Genomic DNA, 15,804 nt, shown 5'->3' with positions numbered 1-15,804 from the left:
GTAAAAAATCTAACCGTTTTTCTTCCGATTGACATATAGAAAATTATTTTCCTCCTCTTTACCCTCCCCAAATGCTTCAGAGAACATCTTTATACATATGCTTTTATGCATGTCTTAAAATCTTTTGGAAAGGTTGATTTTAGTGCACACAAATGTGAAAAATGTACTGGGTGTTACTACTAAAATGTGTTCCAGAATACTACCAATTGCATTCCCACAACAGTGTGTCAACATGCTTCTTTCCTTGCAACCTTTCAACACTGCAGATTGTCCAGCTTGTGTTTTGCTGGGATTTGGGAAGGAATACTTTGCTTGTAGCGGCCTGGTTTACAGTACCATATGGTCCCCAGCACTGCTTGTAGTTCCATCTGAGTACTGCTTGGTGTGGCCTAAAAAAATTAGAGAAGAGTTACGAATTAATATTTTTCTTCTTTTCTTTTGTTTATTTTGGGTTTTGGGTCATACCTAGCATTGCCCAGGGATTACTCCTGACTATTTGCTTAGGGATCACTCCTGGTAGGGCTCAAAGGACTATCTATAGTGCCAGGATCAAACTAGGAATAGCTGTATGGACTTTAATCCCTGTACTAGCTCTCTGAGCACAGAACCAGGAGTAAGCCCTAGCACTGCTGGATGTGGCCCCCAAAGGAAAAACCCATACTCTCTAACAGTATGCTAATGTAATTGTAATTACATTACTAATGTAATTGTCTCTGTAGGTATACTTATTTTCATGTAACCATCTTTTTTATATTGTAGGGTTTGTTTTTTTTTTCATTGTGAGCAACAGATTCAGACTTTAACTAGCTTATATAAGAAAGATATTCACCAAAAGGGACCCTGCAGGTGGCTCAGTGGCTAAAAGTCCAAGGTCATGAGTTCAGTTGCAGGTACTGTCTGCGCACGGGCTGAGTAGGGTCCCAGTGACTCAGCTATCTGGGAACTCTGACACGACAGTGAAGGTACCATTTTTCTCCCTCCCCCCTCTCCCCTTCCTTTCCTCCCTCTTCTCTCTTTTTCTTGCTTTCCCTCCCTCCCCTCTCCCCCTACCTCTCTTTCGTCTTGGTTTTTGGGCCACACCAGTAGTACTCGGGAGTTAACTCCTGGCTGGCGATGGTTGGAGACTATATGGGATGCCTGGGATCAAACCTGGGTTGGCTGCATGCAATTTTTTTTTACCTGCCATGCTATTGCTCTGGCCCCTGATTTTTGGCACATATCTGCCATTATCTTGTGCAATTCATGAACACAAGTATAAATGTGAAAGTATTATGACTTGGAGTGTGAGTCCCCATCAGGTACACTCTGCGAACCACAACAAACACCAGAATGTGCAAGAGCTAAGTGACCTCCCTTCCAGCCCTACAAACTAAAGTATGTGGGAACTGTCCCCAACAACACGGCCAGCCAAGTGTGTGGTGTAGGCACTGCAACAAGATAAGCTACTACACTGATAAACACCACAGCCCAGTTAGCGTTTATAGACCCCAGTTATTGCAATATCAACAGAAACAAAGGGAAGGGGGCAAAGAAAGAAATTTAAGGGAAGGTATGGTGGGGAATCTTAGTAAAAAATAGTTGAGAAAGATCTTAAAATGGTGCTTGGGAGAGAACTCTAGTTAAGTGCACATGCTTTGTGTACTCAAGATCCAAACAAGCACCAGTGGGGTGGGCCTGATGATTCCTAATACCTCATACCAGATCAGGCTCACATCCTTGAGCCTCAGCTTTGAACCAGATGGCTGTGTATCACCCCAGTGTCCCCTGACATTCTCTGGAGGCTATCCCCCTAAAAAAAACCTTGAAAATGATAACATCCAGGAAAGTTCAGGGATTCTCCAGCAAGAGTGAAAGGAGTGGCTTTTCAGAAAGGCATTGACTTCAAGGACTCTTCACCTGTTCACCTCACTGCTGTGCTTTGCGGGGGTACTACACTGCCTGCTGTAAGCTTCCTTTTTGACCATGGAGGTGCCTTGGTCTGGGGGTGCCCTGAATGAGATGGTTGTTTCCATAGAGGTGGAGCAGAGTTAGTAAAACTCTTCCCAAAGAGTGTCTTCCCTGGAGGTTGCAAGATTCTGGCTCTTCTCCCAGTCTCTGCTCTCCTTGATCAGCCGGGAGGAGTGCTCAGTGTCCATGATACCTTCTTGGAGAGCAAGTCTTGACTGCTGGCAGCTGGGTGGTAGAAAAGGGGTTGGGCATAGCTTTGGGGGCTTGTTGGGGGCTCTACTGTTAAGGCTTCCATTTTGAATTTTCCTCTTAGAGTTTTTTAAATCAAGTACACTAGCTTTGATAATCTGATCCTAACCAATCCCTGTCATCCAGAAACGTCTGTCTTGGAGATATGTCCTCGAATTTTCCTGTCTTTTTTTTTTTTTAATTTCTTTTGGTTTTTGAGCTACACCCAGTCATGCTCAGGGTTTACTCCTGGCTCTGAGTTCAGCTCTCATTTTCTGCTTTGCTTTGGGTCTATATAAGGTGCCTGGGATTGAACCCTGGTCAATCATATGCAAGGCAATCGCTCTGCCCACTGTACTATACCTCTTGGTTCCCATTCTCTGGTCTTTACAGTAGAGATGTAGACTTAGTTTTGGGGGCCACACCCAGTGGTACTCAGGGACTGCTCCAGCTTGGTGGGGAACCATGCTGTGCAGGGAGTTGAATGCAGGTGTCTGTGAAAAGTGTACATAACACCTGTTGAGCTGTCGCTCCAGACCATATATGAGCTTGAGCTATTCAGTAAATTTCTTTTCACTTATTTTTGTTCTGCAGGGGATTGAACCCAGGGTCTCACATGCAAAGCAAGGGCTGTGCTGCTGAGCTACATTCCCAGATCCTTAGATTAATTTTTATCTTCTTTCTGTTATTTCAGTAGGTTCTAGAAGAACAAAGATTCATAAAAAGTGCCCTTTGGCAAACTCAGTAGACTGAATTTTCTCTTTTCTCCTCCTCTTTGCCTAAGTAGCATGTGTGTACGCATATGCACATGTGTATTGAAATTCAGAGGTTCTATAGGACTTAGAATACCAGTCATTTTCTGCCTTCTCTTCATGCTGGATTTCTATGCCCTATAGGCTTTGCTATAACTTATCTTTTTTCTTTTAACCTTCTGATAATTTGACTTCATATTTCTTTTTTGTTTATTTAATTTATAATTCTTTTGGCCTGACTCAGCTGTGATTAGGGCTTTTTCCTGGCTCCAGTGCAGGAATCACACTGCTCGGGAGGCAGTGTTAGGTGCTGAACGTGGGTCCATTGTATAGAAGGGAAGTGCCTTACGTGCTTTACTATCTGTCTGACCCATTACCTTCATATTTTAAATAAAATACTCACATTACATTGTATGCCTGAAACTCAATTGTGAATAACTTTGTAATTCGCAGTGATTCAATAAAAATAATTAAAAATAGCAAAATACTCATGCTTTTATTTCTTAATTAAAAAAATTTTTGGCATACCTGTTGATATTAAAACTTGAGCTTATTCTTTTGGGAAGGCAGTGCTCAGGAGTCACTCCCAGTGGTGATCAGAACCATGAGGTGCTGGGGATCAAACCCAGGCCTCTTTCATGCAAAACATATACTCCAGCTGGTTGAGCTGTCTCTGGCCCTAGCTCTCTTTTTCACCTCTTCTTATTCTCTTCTCATTTCTCCATCTACTCATCCTCAGCTTTTTGGGGTTTTGTTTTGTAGGCCATAGCTAGCTGTTTACTCCTGGCTCTGTACTCAAGAATCACTCCTGGTGATGCTCAGGGGACCATATGTGGTGCCCAGGATTGAACCTGGGTTGACCACATGCAAGGTAAAGGCTTTGCCCCTGTACTATCTCTCTAGACCCCTCAATTTAATTAATTGCAAGACAGGCTCTCTAAGTTACTGCACTATTCCTCTGGGTTCTGATTTAATTTTTTGTGAATCTTCCCTTTTTTGCTTATTTTTGAATCACAACCAGTGTACTCAGTCTGTGCTCAATGATCATGCTCAGGGAACTATATGCCATACAGTCAATTGAACCCTAGTCAGCCAAATGCAAGCACCTTAACTTCTGTACTAGCTCTCTATCCCTAGTTTAAGTTTTTACTTAGGTATTTTTGAGTCATGCTGGTGTGATCAGGACTATTTCTGGCTCTCTGCTTGGGAGTCAGCCCTGGCAATGCTCAGGGAATTGAACCTGGACCTCCTACATGCTAGCATATGCTCCATCCAGCCCATTGACTTGGGTCTGGCCCTGATTTAACTTTTTTTAAATGTGCTACAAACATGGGGCTGAAGAGAGTACAATGAGTGGGCACTTGCCTTGCATGCAGCTGACCCAGGTACAATCCCCAACACTGAATATGGTTCCCTGAGCCCTGCCAGGAGTGGTTCCTGAGCACAGAGCCAAGAGTAAGCCCTGTGCACTGCTTGGTGAGCTCCCCCCCACCAAAAAAAAAAAGGGAATAAAAGAAAAAAAGAAAGGAAGGAAAGATGGAAAATGTGATATAATCATAGAAATTTGAGGATGGAATCTGAAGAAATGAATAACACAGTGACTTAGAACCGAATTTCTCAGTTGGGGATCTATGCCCCTCTGTGGAATTCCAGATGGTCCAAGGAGCCCACAGGTGGAAATTCCATAAATGGGGACCCAACCAGTAAGAATGGGAGACCATAGGAAACAATATCAGAAAAAGATTGAGAAACACTGGCTTAGAGCCGTACATGTAAGTGTGTGGTCCTGAGTTTCAATGAAGTGTGGGTGTGCCGGACGAGTGTTCAGTGGCCGAGAACCTTTCCCCTACTTGGCTCACAGCAGTGGACAGATGAAGGACCAGGGGAATAGAAAAACAGGGCCCCAGGCTAGTTAGTAGAGAGCTTATTTCTCTCTCCTCCCCAGTGAAGTTTGATCTTCCCCCTTACGGCATAATAAATTCTTTTTCCCCAGCCTAGTTTCTTTTCATCCCTTTTCCCTAGCCTAGTTAGGCCTCTTCCCTTGCCACATTATAATTTCTCTTCCCTTCTCCCTCCTTACAGCATAGTTATATAGAAATCATGAAGGGTGAGGGCACCCATACGTGGAGTTGAACATTGTCATAAAAACAAACATGTAAAGCCCCTCCTTCAGGGGAAGTTCTAGGAGGTTAACTTCACGAATCACGAATCACGAAATCCCGTTGATCGTCGATTTCTCGAGCAGGCTCAGTAACCTCTTCATTCGTCCTATTCCTGAGATTTTAGAAGCCTCTCTCCACTCAGCCTTCCCAACAATGCCGCATTGGAGGCTCTTTCAGGGTCAGGGGAATGAGATCCACCTTGTTACTGGCTTTGGCATATGAATACACCATGGGAAGCTTGCGAGGCTGTCCCATGTGGGCAGGAAACTCTTAGTAGCTTGCTAGTTTCTCCCAGAGGAAGAAGTAGGTTCTAAGTGGTTCTAAGAGCCGCTTCTGGGAGCTTGCTTTTAAGTCTCTGGATGTTGCCTGTTGATGGGATTACACACACCTGGGTTCCTCTGCCGGTACCTTCATGCATGAGGCTTGTCCGAACGTGTGGAGAGGGGCCTTGAGCATGGCTCTAGCTAGGTTCTGGTGGTCTTTGGCTGCCGGGAGCTCTGCTCATGGCGGGGAGGGAAGCTGGAGCCCATCCCCTCCAAGGGGCCCCGGGGAAGACAGCCAGGTGTGCGGGCAAGAGACTCTGCCGACCATAAGACAAATTAGTGTTAAATACTGATATATTTTAATAAGTATATTTTATTTATTTATTTATTTATTTTTTTGCTTTTTGGGTCACACCTGGCGATGCACAGGGGTTACTCCTGGCTCTGCACTCAAGAATTACCCCTGGCAGTGCTCAGGGGACCATATGGGATGCTGGAAATCGAACCCGGGTCGGCTGCATGCAAGGCAAATAAATACCCTACCCGCTGTGCTATTGCTCCAGCCCCCCCAAAATTTTAGAGATAAAGTGAAAATGAGGGAAAATAAGTTGATTCCATATGAAATACACCAGGCAAACAGAATTTGTAAGTACTATAGGTGTTAAAGACTAGTCCCATAAACTTTTCTTTCTCTATCCTTTAAACATGCAAGTGTATACTGTGGGTGTGTGAATGAAACATTATTCTGTGTGACCAGGACTGAGGCCCAAGCTTACATGTGTGAGGCATGCAAGGCATGCATCCCTGAACTACCTCCCTGGCCTAAAACACTTCTTCCTTTCTTTCTGTTTTTTTTTTTTTTTTTTTTTCAGTTTCTGAGACACACCTAGAGGAGCTTCTGGCTCTGCACTCAGGAATTACTCCTGGAAGTGCTCAGGAGTGCTGGGGATCAAACCTGGGTTGATCACATGCAACAAAAATTCCCTACCTACTATATTATTGCTCTAGCCCCAGCCTAAGACATTTCTAACCTAGCTTATAAACTACTAGAGATGATGCTATCATTATTCAATAAAAGGCCCCAATATGAAAAGATGAGAAGCAGAATAGGTGAACAGAGGCATTTGTTTTTCATTAAGTTTACCTAAATTTACTGAAGAATAGATTATTCGCCTCAGAAGGCTTTGGTCTTGACCTGGGCCTTAAAGGTCTGTTTTTGTTTTTTTTTTAACTTTTTATTAGCGAATCACTGTGAGGTACAGTTACAAATTATGAACTTTCGTGTTTGCATTTCAGTCATACAGTGATTATTTACCATCTCTCCACCAGTGCCCATTCTCCTCCACCTATGTTCCCAGTATTATCCCTTCCACCACCCCGCCCCTCCCCCTCCACCCCACCCTGCCTCTGTGGCAGGGCATACCCTTTTGTTCTCTCTCTTTTTGGGCGTCGTAGTTTGCAATAGAGGTATTGAGTGGACTTCATGTTTGGACTGTGGTCTACTTTTGGCACACATCTTGTTTTGTTTTGTTTTGTTTTGTTTTTTTCTTTTTTGGGTCACACCCAGTGATGCTCAGGGGTTACTCCTGGCTCTGCACTCAGGAGTTACTCCTGGCACTGCTCTGGGGACCATATGGGATGCTGGGAATCGAACCTGGGTCAGCCATTTGCAAGGCAAACCCCCTACCCGCTGTGCTATTGCTCCAGCCCCACGGCACATATCTTAAAGGTCTGTTTTATTTCATTGTGTTGTATTTTGTTGGCTCCAATATTTTTTGTAATTGGAAACAGGTGGGAAATTCAGTTGGCCCTGGGTACTTAATGTATTTCATTAATTGTGTGAATCAAAGTTAATGTTTTGGCCACACCTAGCAGTGCTCAGGGATGACTCCTGTTTCTGTGCTCAGGGATCACTGATCACTGTTGGTGATGCTTAAGAGACTATATGCAGTTTCAGGCATTGAACTGGGGTTGGCTGCATGCATGCAAGGAAAAAACCTGAACCCCTGTATTATCTCTTTGGTCAATCTAAGTTTTTAATTTTTTTTAATAGTTTATTTTTAATTAGTGAGTCAACGTGAGGGTACAGTTACAGATTTATACATTTTTGTGCTCATGTTTCCCCCATACAAAGTTTGATAACCCATCCCTTCACCAGTGCCCATTCTCCACCACCAGTAAACCCAGCATCCCTCCCACCTCCCCAGTCCCGTCTCCCCCCACCTCACACTGCCACTATGGCAGGGCATTCCCTTTTGTTCTCTCTCTCTGATTAGGTGTTGTGGTTTGCAATAAAGGTGTTGAGTGGCCATTGTGTTCAGTCTCTAGTCTATATTCGGCCCGCATCACCCTTCCCCCCACATGACCTCCGACCACATTTTACTTGGTGTTCCCTTCCCTGAGTTGCCCAGAATGAGAGACCAGCCTCCAAGCCATGGAGACAACCTCCTGGTACTTATTTCTACTATTCTTGGGTGTTAGTCTTATAGTCTATTATTCTATATTCCACAGATGAGTGCAATCTTTCTATGTCTGTCTCTCTCTTTCTGACTCATTTCACTTAGCATGATACTTTCCATGCTGATCCACTTATATGCAATAAGTTTTTAACTTTTTATTCTTTCAAACACCTGGGTTTTTTTTCAAACACAGCAACTGATTTTCTTCTGCAATTATTATTATTGTTAATATTTTAATTTTCTTTGGCTTTGAGACCTCACCTGGCTGTGCTCAGGTATCAGTCCTGGAGGAGTTCGAGGAACTATATGCAATGCCAAAGATTGAAACTGGGTTGACTTTGGGCCCCTGCAGTTATTAAAATAAGAAGCAGAAGTGAACTGAAGAAACAGTTGTTGCCTCAAGCTGTGGACTGGTCTTATATTTGAACACTTGAACTAAGAAATGTATCCTCTCTGTGCAGTCTTTCTCCACTTGGTGGCTCAAGCCATGCCAGACAGCAGCACCTGAAATAGGCAGTCTCAGCACTGCAGCCATATTCATTGGAAAGATTTCCAACAGAAAATTGGTTTGGGGTATGTGTGAGTGTGTGTGTGTGTTGCGGGAGGGGGGTGTAATAGCTCTCAAGTAGTTATATTTTAGCTTTGTAGGGTTTTTGTTTGTTTGTTTGTTTTTGTTCTTGCAGTGCTGGGAGTTGAACCTAGGTCTCCTCAGGCCTTGAGGACAAGGAGTCACATCTGTCGCCACTTTGCAGTTTAAACTTGAATACTTTTTTTAAAAAAATTGTTTATTTTGGTTTTTGAGATACACCCAGCAGGGCTCAAAGGCTGGCTGGGTACATGAGGTCACTCCTACCAGAGTTTAGGGTACTATATAGTACTAGGGATTTAACGCAGGGGTCCTGCATGCAAAGCATGTGAGCCTTCTCCCCAGTTCTAGGTTATTTTTTTCTATATAAAATAGATTTGACTTTCATCTGTACAAAGTATATAATCTATGAGACAAAATCCACTTTGGTAACTAAATTATTCTATTTTGTATGGGTGTATGTGGGCAGTTGTCGTGGCTCCCAAGCCCTGCTCAGGGTACCACGATGGTGGTGGTGGTGGGGTGCAATTCTGGCTATTTTTGGCCAGTTTGGCCAGTGCTTGGCTACCCTAGAAGTATTTGATCACTTCCTGGGCTAAATCCAGCAGTGCTTGGGAGATCATGTGGTGTCAGTGATTGAAGTGGGAGTTAGTCACATGTTATGTACCTTAACCCCTGTATTATATCTCTGGCTCCTTCCTTATTTCCTATATGAAGTTTGCTTTACTGTCTTCCAGTTATCTTAAACATTTTCATCAACTGAAAGTTTTCTGAAAACTGCTTCTGCAATGGATAATTGATCAATGCTCCCTACTCGGCAGTTTCCCTCACCTCCAGTGTCACCTCCTTTTGCTCTGTCTCAATCATGCCACACTCTCAAGGGCAAGCTCAAATAGCTCTCGTTCAGGAAGTCTTCTTTGTATGTGAGGGGTGGTGGGCAGGTTGTTGGGTCACACATGACAGTGCTCAGGATCTGTTTGCAGTTCAGTGCTCAGAAAGAAGTTGCTCTTTGGGGGTGGATCAGTTCAGGACTCATGCATGCAAACCATACACTCCAGTCCTTTGAGCATTCTCTTTGAGTCAAGTACACCCTAACTTGAAATGATCACTTACTTTTCTGAAGAATGAGAGGATGGCCACTCTAGTAACCATGAAGACTGTAAACTTCTTCCTATAATTATTAAGAAAAATTACACTGGAAAATGTTCATCAGGGTGCTTATGTTAACTGAATGTTTGGTATTATTATCCAGGCTCTGGCTTGGAGATTCTTTTATTTTTAAATTTTTTTATTATTGATTTATTGCATTCAATATTCTAAGGCCAGTCTCACCACTGTTGCACCTTCCCACCACCATTATTTCCAATTTTCCCATCCACTACCCAAGACTTCCTCAATAACAGGCAGTAAGTAATATATTTTATATTATTTGTTATGAATAATTTGCTAAAAATGATCAAGGGACCAGAGTGATAGTATAGTGGGTAGGGCATTTGCCTTGAATGCTGCCAATCCAGGTTCAACCCCCGGCATCCCATGTGGTCCCCCAAGCACTACTAGGAGTAATTCCTGAGCACAGAGCCAAGAGTAACTCCTGAGCATCACTCAGTGTGAGCATAAAAGCAAAATAATAAAATAAATAAAATAAATAAAAATGATCAAAAAATGTTTGCTTAGAATAAAGTGTGTGAAGATTGTTATATCTCAGTCTGGAGCCATTAAGACAAGGGATAAGAGATTGCTAACATGTTGATACAGGCTAAGCCTTGTGTGCTAATTTTTCTTAATTGAGATTGTTTGCCTTCTACTTTATATCCCATCCAATGTTGTGTGCTACTCCTGGTATATCGGTGGTATAGACTTTGAGGTCACATGGCTATGTATGTGTGCTCAGGGAATTCTAAAATTTTGAATGGGGTAATACAGCTGGAGTTAAATTTTTAAGAGGATGATGACTTTGGGATCCAAAAGCATATCTGCAGCTTGCTGATCTCTTTCAAGATTTATTTATGAGTCTCTGGTCTGTTTTTAGTTTATATGGCACCAGAAGCAGGTCATGGGCATGACTGCCAGGTGCCCAGAGGAACAGGGAGATGGGGGGAGGCAGCTCATCCCTGGCTCTGTGAGAGCTTGGAGATTTCAATCACAAAACCCACATACCTGAGTTTTTCAACAGATCCATTTCTGAATGAGGCTCTCCCCAACCCTGTGGAGTCCTGTCATGAGCATGGCGGCAATTGGAGTGTGGAGGTTTTTGTTTTTTTTGTTTTTTTTTTTTTTTGCTTTTTGGGTCACACCCAGCGATGCTCAGGGGTTACTCCTGGCTTTGCACTCAGGAATTACTCCTGGCAGTGCTTGGGGGACCATATGGGATGCTGTGGATCGAACCCGGGTCGGCCGCGTGCAAGGCAAACGCCCTACCCGCTGTGCTATCACTCCGGCCCCATGGAGTGTGGAGGTTTTCAGTGCTGGGGTTCTGTTTGAGTAGGTGGTAGGCTCACCTGTCCCTCTCCAGGGTGCCCTGGATGAGATTCAGCCTGGTGCAGGAAGTATCTCTGGAGGTTCTTTTCCTAGCTTAAATTATTAGTTACCTTCCCCATGAAGTTGCAGTCTCCAATTTTCTTGAAGGTAGGACTTGGCCATAACTTGACCTTTTTTTCCCACGCATACCTAGCATGATGCTGCAACAGAGTACACCTAGCAACTGAAGAAGAAAATACACCACCTTTTATATTTTCATGCTGGCTTAGAGAGTGGCAACTTCTTAAGCATGGAAATGGAGTCCTGGGCAACTGAGCGATGTAAGACAAGGTAGGCCCCTGCTTTCAGGGTCTTGTTTGCTGCCTGAGGGAGATGGACAATAAGCAAGTTAATAACAGACTTAGAACTTAGATAGAATGAAAATGTAGTTGGAAATCAGCACGGCAGGGGACTCCTAAGAAAAGACTTCATTGAGGAGGTGGTTTGTTCCTAGGCTAGTGGGGGAACAAAGAGAAGGGAGAGGAAGGATGATGCAGAGGCCTCCTGTGGAATCAGTTGGCAAGGATGAAGAATGTGGGCAGAGCAGGCTTCTAGAGCAAAGTGAGAAAGAGGGAACTGCCAGACCCATCATTCCAAGGTGGGAGGCCCCAGAGTTGGAGGGCCTGGCTCAGGCAGGGTATCTGCATGCTGCTTCAGTGGGAGAGGAAGCTGCAGCAAGGTTTTAGGAGTTGGGCTGGAGTGATAATACAGTGGGTGAGGTGTGTGCCTTGCATGATGCTGGCCTGGATTTGATCCTTGGCATCCTGTAGGGATAGTGCACTGGGTAGGACAGTGGCCTTGCACATGATGGTCCCAGGTCTGATTCCTGGCGTCTCATTCTATCCCCAAGCACTGCCAGAAATAATTCCTGAGTGCAGAGCCAGGAGTAACTACTGGGCATCACCAGGGGTGACCCAAAAAGCAAAAAAGCTAGAAAAAAAAAGTGAGAAGACTCCCAAACTAGGAAATTCTGCTACATCTTAGAAGTGATGGATGGGGTGTTTAGAAAGAACTTTCCTGCTTTGTTTTGCATTGTTTTGGCATTTGAGCCATACCCAACAGTACTCAGGGCTTATGCCTGGTGGAGCTTGGGGGGACATGGGGTATTGGAGATTGAACCCACCTACCTTTGCAAGGCAAGCACCCTACCCACTGTATGATCTCTCTAATTGTAGGACTTTCTTGGAGGTGCTGAGTTGATAGCATATACTCCCAGAAAGCTCTTCAGATAAGGTTCCTTCATAGGAAAGTGTTTCTTTAAAAGATCTACTAAATTCTTTGCTGAAATCTAGGCATCTAGAAAATGTTCTCTCTGATTTGAGGCAACCCTTAATTCTGATATCCACCCTTAACTCACTGTTCATAAAGTAGCCAGAAAAATAGAATTATTGGGGGAGTAGAGTATTTGGGCATACTCGGTGATACGCAGGGTTATTCCTGGCTCTGCTTTCAGGTATTACTTCTCGTGGTTCTCAAGAGACCATATGGGATACCAAGGATAGAACCTAGATTGGTCACAGCGCCCTACCCACTGTGTTATCTCTCCAGCCTTGAAGAATAATCTTTTAAGCAGGTTACCACAAGAGTTAAGGAACTTTTCTTGCTGATTCAATCCCCAACACTGGTTATGGTTCCTCAAGTCCTTCCAGGAGTGATCCCTGAGCAAAGAACCACAAGTAAGCCCTGCGTAAAGATTCCCAAAAAACCATAAAGAATAAAATAAAAATTTAAACCTCACTTATACTGAGCTATGGCCTTTTCTTTTACTTGTTTGTTTTTAGGCTGCACCTGGCCATGCTCAGCAGTTGCTTACTCCTGGCTGTGCACTCAGAAATTACTCTTGGCAGTGCTTGGGGGGACCCTATAGGATGCTGAGGATCAAACCCAGGCCAGTGACATGCAAGGCACACATCTCACCCACTGTATTGTTTGCTTGTTTTTGTTTTTGGGCCACACTCAGCAGTGTTAAAGGCTCACTCCTGGCTCTGCTCAGGAATCAATCCTGGTTGCCTTGGGAAACTATATGGGATGCTGGGATTGAGCCTGGGTCAGCTGTGTGCAAGGCAAGTACCAGCCCACTGTACTATCTCTCTGGCCCTAGAATAGAACCTTTATCTGTTCCTGTACAATCTGAAAGACCAAACACTGCATTCATTTGAAAATATAGGTAGATAGAACACACTTGAGAACCGCTAAAATGGAATAGAATAGCTGGTGTTTGTTTTTTTGGTTTTTTTTTTGAGCATGAATCTAGACTTTTTAATTTGTTTTTGGGGGGTCACATGCAAGGCAAACACCCTACCTGCTGTACTATCTCTCGACCCCTAGAATAGCTATTTTAAACAACATAAGGTGTAAAAAACTAAAGCACGCGGAGGGGCGTGCGCACTCGCAGGCTCTCTGGGAGGCTCTGTCTCACCACCCACGTTTGGTGCTCTGGAACCGCTGTGTATGGGCTGGGTCAGGATGGCCGTTGGCCAAGGACAGGCAAAGGAAGAACGAGGACTAAGCTGGTTGCTGATTAGTTACCGTTTACTCAATCTTCCATCTTTCTCATCTCCCACACTCCTAGCTCCGTCCTCCCTCTGGATCTATTGCAGCCCCTCTGCTTCTCTTGTCTCTCCTCCTACTCTCTCCCACCTTGCCCTCTATGGTACACCCAGCCAGGTAGCAAAATCAACATAAGAAAGCCCTTCCTGAGGGCAGGGCATTCCAAAGCCCTTCCTGACTCTTAAGGGTTTTTTTTCCCTTTCCTTAGTCCAAACACTTATTAACATCTTAATACTGGTTATTTTTGTATGGACATAGCAAGAGATACATTGAGGCTTGCAAGGCAGCTCTCCTGGCAACATCTTGCCACAGGCTCAGACTACAGCATTCAGGCCAGATTAATCACTTCTAACCCTAGCAGGGTCCAAATCTAGTTATCACTGTTTGGATCATGACAACATTTGTCCATGATCAAGCTCTTAACTTATTGTTAAGCATTAGGCACTTTGGCCAGGCCCCTCTCAATGCCAGGGTAGCACACAACTCACCGCTTGCCCTGGGTCCATCTCGCCCCTCGTCGGGACCCTGCTTTTGGGGGTGCTAGGAAGTAAGGGCAGCTGAGGCTTAGGTCGAGAGAACAGATGCCCAGGAGGAAAATATCATGTAGAGTCAAATGACTCCCAGGTTACAAAAGCATAGCATTTGCTAAGTCTTCCTGTGTCCATAGAAAAAGGACATGGCTCTGAATAAACTATGCGAAGGACTCAAGGAGAAGAGAAAAACAGTATTCACAAGTCAACAGAACACTAAGAAAGAAGTTACAAATAAACACAGAGGAGTGGGAGCACTATAATGGGAGTAACCCAATAAACCTAAACTACCTGAAGCTATGTTATCCTACAATAAGGATTATTTTTTAAATAATATTTGAATTCCAGGGGTTGAACCTGATTGTTGGGTATAGTGGAAATAATTGTAAAATGCATAATGAAATTATAATAAAATGCAACTCTTATTACAATGAAATAAACCTGTTAGTAGATTTGCATTTGAAAAAAATAGTGTTTTAAACTGCCAAAAATAGTCTTCCAAAAATAAGGATGAGTGAAATATAAATTAAAACACTATATTTCACACCCACCATTTTCATTTGCTTCTGGGGTGGGAATATGTAATTGATACATCACTTGAAAAACAGTTTGACATTAAAGCTGAGAATGAGTGTGTGGTTCTACGGACACTGTAGCAGACCACCCCAGTCCATATCCACACACTGATTATCACTGATCTTCAAGGAGTTAAGTTTACAGAATTGGCAGCAGGTACTGAGAAGTCTTTATAGCAATGTAACATTGCTGAGACATCCAAGCAAGGGGGGTGGTGGGGTGGTGAGGACAGGGAGCTGGGAAGACACAAAATATCTATTGGTAATGTACTGACAATTAAAAATCTGGTCATATTTGCTTGTCTTGCAGGTGGCTTACCTAAATTCAATCCCTAGCACCATGTGTGGTCATCATGGCAATGTCAGGAGTGAGTTCTTGAGTGCAGAGACAGGACAAAACTCAGAGCACAGCACCACCCTACCCCAAATAAAATCTTAAGTAGTACTAATTCATCATAGTTTGAAAATTAAAATCAAACTTCTTAAACTTATTTTGCACATGGTCTGGTAGTATTGTTAAAAACAAAAAACAAGCAACAAACAGGTTTTATTTAAGGAGGTTGGGTGTTAGAGCCAAGATTCTGCATTTTTAGCAAGTTCCCACATGATGATGATGTGGGATCATGATAACAAGATGATGGTATTACTGATCTTGGGGTCACACTTGCATATCAGATCTCCAGATTTAAATACGAAAGAATCATATTTGAGAGAGGGTGCATGTGAGAATATTCATAGTAGCCTTCTAGAATAGCAAAAATATTGAAAATGGGAGGGACAGTTTGAAGATGATACAGATAGCAGCCTTAAGAATATGCCAGGTTCCCCTCACCAGTGAGTGACTGGCAGAAAACCCAGGTATGCAGGAACCCATGACTGAGACTACCAAGCCTGCTTGGATTGGGACTGGGCCTCCTACCCCCAAATCCCCACTTTTCCAGCAGCTTGGCAGTCACACCCAAAAATTGACCCAAAAGCTATGTAATCTCATCAATGGCCAAGACCAAGAGACTATAAACTAAAGCTCCCGGAAGAGAACTAAACAGAATTTCCTGGACATTATATTCTATCCATAACAAGCAATACAAACCAAATCGTCTAGCATTGCTTTTTTGGCAGGTTTGAGTGGTGGTGAGACTGGTGTCAAAATATCGAATGTAACCAAAGTAGAGAAAGTATGGGGGAGATTGTCTGCCATACAGGCAGGGGAAGGGTGGGAATGGGGCTGGAGG

This window comes from Sorex araneus, chromosome 9 (assembly GCF_027595985.1).
Source record: "Sorex araneus isolate mSorAra2 chromosome 9, mSorAra2.pri, whole genome shotgun sequence".
Lineage (NCBI taxonomy): Eukaryota > Metazoa > Chordata > Mammalia > Eulipotyphla > Soricidae > Sorex > Sorex araneus.
This window is presented reverse-complemented; position numbering follows the sequence as displayed.